Here is a 6000-nt window from a genome sequence, read left to right as displayed (position 1 = left end):
TGGCTAAGCTACATAACTCCCAAAGACAATAAAGATTCAGGATTGGTTAGAACAAGCTTTTAAATAAGAACTTGGGTTCTCTGGCCTCCAAAAATCAAAGAAAATTTTCAAAATCACTTTTCAAGAATCACACACAAAAAAACCCTCTTCGTATAAGTTCTTAATCCACAGATAACACTATCATCGTGATTCTATGCTATTTCCCAGAAGCCAGGAGCGAACATTTTCCGATTAATCTGCTCTTGAAACTGGTAAAATCATAGGCAGTAGCCAAGTCCATCATAGTCATTAATCACCGAGACACAAACCTTCAGGTCTGTTACCAGGAGACCAGAGCGCTGCTTGGTGAAGCTGGGAGATGGTGATGACAATGATCTCTCCAGTAAGATGGGGAGACTCAGAGATGCCCCTGAGGGTTAGTTCATTTATTGTAGAGGTGAGGACAGCCTTAAGAGAGGAAATGGATTTAAAAATAGTAACAGCTCCCCCTGCACCCATATTTTCACTGTAGAACATTCAGGAAATAAGAATCGTTTTAATTCTACCACCTAAAAATTACCACCGTTAACGTTTTGATTAATATTCTTCCATGGGTGGATAGATGCATGCATTAAAGTATGGATGGATGGACTGATGGTCGGATGGACAAACACACTAATATCCACAACGGTATACTTATTATATGTATATGAATGCATTTAAGAACCTATCGCTAGTAACTGTTTACGGAGAAGGGAGTTGGTAAGACGGTGGTGAAAGGAGACAGATTTTTTAAAATACACACACGGGTTATTTGGATTTTTCACAACCACATATTACTATGTGTGTATTACTTCCCTCTTTGTTAAAGTTTGTTTTTGTTTTAGTGTGAAAAGCAATGCAATCACTCTTGGGGGAAGTGGCATCTTGTCATGCACTCCCCTGGGTGTGCCCTGGTGCGCAGAGGTGACCCAGAGTGGCCTCTGGGCGAGGCTGGAGCGCCCGGGAGGGGAATCGGGCGAAGGAGCCTGGCGGGGACGGGTAGGAGGAAGCCTGGGCCGGGATCTGCCTCGAGGGCCACCCGCAGCTGTAGGCATCGCACCCAGGCCGGGCGAGGCTGCCCGCTGCGCTCTCTGCGGGGAGATGGCGGGGCCGTGCGCGCGCCGGGCTGGACGGTGTAGAGCCGCGGTGCTCGGCGGGTGAGGCGCGGGTGCGCTGTGCTGCATCCAGATCCCGCGTCACTGTGCACAGGCGCTTCCTGTTCGCCCGCGGCCCGGGAGCGCTCTCTCTTCACCCAGAGGAGAAGCACCCAGAGAAACGCGAAGGGCGAGGACGCGGCGGGCCGGCCCCAGGGCGCCCTCTGGCGGGGCCGAGGGGAGGGGCGCGCGGGTGCGGGGCGAGGCGGCCGAGGGGCCTCAGATTCCGCAAGCCGGGATGCAGGTGGAGCGAGTCTGAGTGGGGCCGCCCTGGTTTTCCGAGACCAGTTTTTGGTTTGGGTTTTGATTTTCACTTCCCACCTTCTTGCCTCTCCATCCATATTTCCCTCCACTTGTGTTGTTTTGTTTTTTGTGTTTTGCAATACCACTTATTTTTTTCTCCTCTCCAAAGTCATGCTTATTCATTGTAAAAAACTTTGGAAAACATTTAAATATCGTAAAGATGAAAATAAAACATCTTTAATCCCATCATTTTAGAAATAAGCACATGATTAAAGTACTTCTTTTCTTCTAGTGTCTTTTGCTATACACGATATTATGTATAAGGTAAGCCAAGAGGCAGCCAGGCCTTGTTTCTAAGGGCTGGAGGCCCTCACTCTGCCGTTTGGCCTACATCAGGGCTGACTCCTCGAATAGCATTACCCAGTTTGTTGAAATTACCTGACCTCAGTTCGTTCAACTCCGGTAGGGAAGAGTAATATTTGCTTGGAGGTTAGGCTTCCGTGACTGCTATGAGACTCAAATGAATCTCGAAGTTGCATTTGCAAATTTTCTAACCTTGGAAATGCTATACCTCCTTATGATCCTCCTCCATCGGTGTGGAAGCCTCCCCTGCTAGCAGGATGGGGAGATTCATGGGGGACATGACTCGGCATTGAACTAGTGTGTGGCTGACCAGTTTGTCAGCTCCGTCGCAGGACCCCAGTCCTGCCCCCTCCCTGAGCACTAAACTTTAGCCTAGTCACAAGAATTGTGCCCAAGCTAGGTGAGTTCACTATCACCTTTTACCCTCACCTTCATCTGATATGAAAACTGGAAGAATGCCTTTTGCTAACACAGATGGTTAATGGTCATGAGACTCCCGGGGGGAGGAAAAATCCCCAGTTCCAGTCAGCGCCAACTGGGCTTCTCACTGGGTAGTCAGATTCAATTTTTAGCTTTGGCTCCTTTAAATCCTGCTGTACCCCCCTGGTGGTTCGGAGTGCAACTGCTAATATGTCTGCATCATCTGTCCGCCCCATCCTTCCTGCCTGTGTGTAAGTTACCCATAATAAGCTTCATATTGCACTTTATGGAGTTGCCCGCTTCGTTTTTTCCATCTCAAAATTCCTTCTCAGTTCAGAGGATATTATTCAATATCTTTGCCTCCCAACAACTAGACAATCCCTCCACCATGTAGTGGCAGAGGCTTGGAGAGACCAAACAACTGGCGCAAAGGCACACAGCTTGACCGTGACAGGACTGGACTGTAGCCCATAAGCTTCTAACCCACCTGTCCATGCATCATCTCCAATAGAAGAAGATAGGGAAGAAGCGTCTCCTTGGAATTGTTCCAGGGCGTGCCTCTCCCCATGCAGGGGACAAGGAGAAAGGGATAGAGGTTCTCAGACTCTGCGCTAAATGTTCAGGAGTGGGAGAATGAGCCCCTTATTCTTCATGCATTTAGAATCTTTTTCTTTTTTTTCTTTTTTTTTTTTTTTTTTGTGGTATGCGGGCCTCTCACTGTTGTGGCCTCTCCCGTTGTGGAGCACAGGCTCCAGACGCGCAGGCTCAGCGGCCATGGCTCACGGGCCCAGCCACTCCACGGCATGTGGGATCTTCCCGGACGGGGGCCCGAACCCGTGTCCCCTGCATCGGCAGGCGGACTCTCAACCACTGAGCCACCAGGGAAGCCCTAGAATCGTTTTCTTTTTAATAATGTTCTTCATGTTCCATAACAGAGCTGAACATACATCCTAAATGGCTTCTAAAGCCCTTTGAAAATTTTATATACTGGAATTTCAAAATAGACAACTTAATAGTTTGCTTCGATGTTAAATGAGTCACTCAAAATTAACATTCTATTTTTCAGAACTGGTGGGATGATTATCTCTGTCAGGGAGTGTTTGTGGAGATGCTCTGACCTGAGCCATCATAAATATTGAATGGCCAGTTTGACGCTAAATACTTTCCAGTCTACAGACTGCAGCTTTCTTGATCAGTTTCAGGGACTAAGCCCTGAGGTGGGTTAGGACATGGAAGCAATCTGTAAGACCTGAATATTTATACTTGATCCCACAGAAGAGATCATCTAATTTTGACCTGCCTGAGCAACCAGTAAGAATTTTTCTATTAAGCCACATAATTTATGTCTTGCCTCATTCTTATTTATGTACATCGTGGCTGTTCCTACAGTACACACTCAAACATACGGGAATCCCACCCCTCCTGTTAGCATGATTGATCGTGTTATCCTAAAGGGCAGTCTGACTGGACCACCAGGGCACCTGTAATCTGCCACCTTCCCCCACACCCACGTTTCTCCTGGGGTGCACATGGGCAGGGGGGAGACAGGCCTTCCAAACCTGAAAACAAGAACAGGAAACGTTTCGAGATGACCGTTGGGGAACAGAATAAGGTGAAAATGCAATGCCCTGGGAGCAAAAATAGACATAAGAGTTCTTTTGTAATCCTGTTGGGGATTTTATTTTTGCCTGTTTATTTCATTAACTCACCTCAAGTGAGAGTTTTCACCTTAGGAGTCTTGTCTGTGAAACAGAAAATGTAAGTTCGTTCCCAGGTGCAGGGGAGGATAAACGGCTTTCTTACTCCCCTGTCAAGGGCTCCATTGTGTTCAGGGGTGCATCGTGTGGGCTGTGGCTCCTGTCCCGGTGACCACAGGTTCAAGGACCAGTTGGGATACCCAGCCACTGGAAATGGAGCTCAAGCCACCCTGCAAGGTCCCTGGGGGCAGCCCTTCCGCTGCTGGCTTCTGGGAGCAGCCCCTCTCCTGAGCTCCTTCTCTAGCTGTGGTCGGTGACAGTTGGGAGGGAGAACTCTGCCCGCACAAAGACATCACGGAGCACACGACCCATCAAACTGAGCCAATACTACTTCCCCCTATTTCCCCAGATATTAAATGGAGCCAATTACATAACACAATAATTCATCTTCTGAAAATTCACTTAGCTTTGGGGAGGTGGAGATATGATTTCTGCACAGGAGGTTGAGGAGACAGCCCTCCTGTCCCCTCTGCACGTAGGCAGAGCAAAAGGTAGAGTTTGGAGGCAGAAGTGCCAAGGCTGCCTCTGTCACTCTTGGCATCAGTATTATCGCCCCCATTCTTGTCACTTTACTTTGCCACAGTGCATTAGGAAAGGTCTACCGGGAGGGCGACACGCACAGGCAGCTTCCAGGAAGTAAATTCCAGTATATCCCGGCTTTGGGGACCTCATTTCTGACCCCTTTCCAGGGTCAGGCAGCAATGGATCAGGCAGAACATTTTCTGAGGAACTCTAGGAGGAAATGCAGGCAGAAGAAGAGCTTTGGATAGCTCCTCCCAAACCTCAATGGAAAGAATATTTTGTGACCTAGAGGCAGAAGAGATAAACTTCAACCTGTCCACTGAGAACCATCGAGTTCTGGAGCAAACCTGACCAATACCGGCAGCCCATTGGTAGCCTGAGATCAAGGGCTTTTGGGGGTTAGAGTTTCTTGCATCTCTGTCACCACAGTCTCTGCAGCGGTGGGCTCCGGGCTCCCATGGGATGGATTACCACAGTGGGTCTCCTCTTGAAAGCCATCTTGCTGCCCAGCAGGAATGGTGACATCCACATACACAGCACACACCCTTTGTGTTAGCAGTTAGCCTACACCCTTCGATTGCTCTCAAGAAACCTAAGGAAATGCAAGTATGTGGGAATGATAGTAAAGATAAGCTTAAATTTGCTCCAAATAACATTTTTAAAAGGAATTCATTTGCAAGCATTTATACTCTATTGTCACTAATTTCTTGCCACATAGATGTGGATGAGAACCACTGACCTGTCCCTGGGATTGGATTTCTGCTCAGATGCCTTGGGGACTGGAGTCTGCCCATAGGTCTGGGGTCCTGAGCACATCCATAGGCCTTGCCAACTCCTTCTCCCTGTTGGGTGGAGCCCTTGCTCTGTATTTCCAGCTACAGGCTGGCATCTTGTTCTGTTGGGGCACATTGCTAACACTTTTTCAACGCTTACATGAGTTGCCAAATTGTTTTGCCTAAGTCACTTCCAGCTGGGTTTCCATCATTTATAGACAGGATCAGACATGACTTTGCCATGATGGAATTGCTGGTTACACCCCTTGAGGACCAGTCTAGCAGCTGGGATGGTGACCCCAAACCTGGTCAAGCCCACTACTGTCTCCCTGAAAAGAATATTTTGAGGCATGTAATAATTAAATGAAATTCAATTTCAGTGACCATAACCTAAGTTTTATACTAACACCACCATTTTTATTCATTTATGCCCCATTATGACTGCTTCCATGTTAACATGGCAGAGTCAAGGAGATGCGATGGGCCGTGTGTGATGCCTTCGTCTCTTTGCACGGCTGCTCAGTCATAACTGGGCACAGCAGACTGCAGTCACACCTTGTCCACATTTCAAGTGGCACAGGTTACACCATACAGTGACATTTAAAAATTCCTTTTATTACCTGTGTATACTCATCACGACAAATTGAGACAAGAGGAGTGAACTTTGAATGTTGTATTCTTGATAGAATTTTGCTATCAAATTAGATATCAAAGCATGGTTTTAGACTCGTAGACATAGAAAACAGT

The sequence above is a fragment of the Tursiops truncatus genome, chromosome 1 (genome assembly GCF_011762595.2).
Source record: "Tursiops truncatus isolate mTurTru1 chromosome 1, mTurTru1.mat.Y, whole genome shotgun sequence".
Lineage (NCBI taxonomy): Eukaryota > Metazoa > Chordata > Mammalia > Artiodactyla > Delphinidae > Tursiops > Tursiops truncatus.
The sequence above is the reverse complement of the archived record's forward strand: the minus strand, read 5'-3'. Positions refer to the sequence as shown.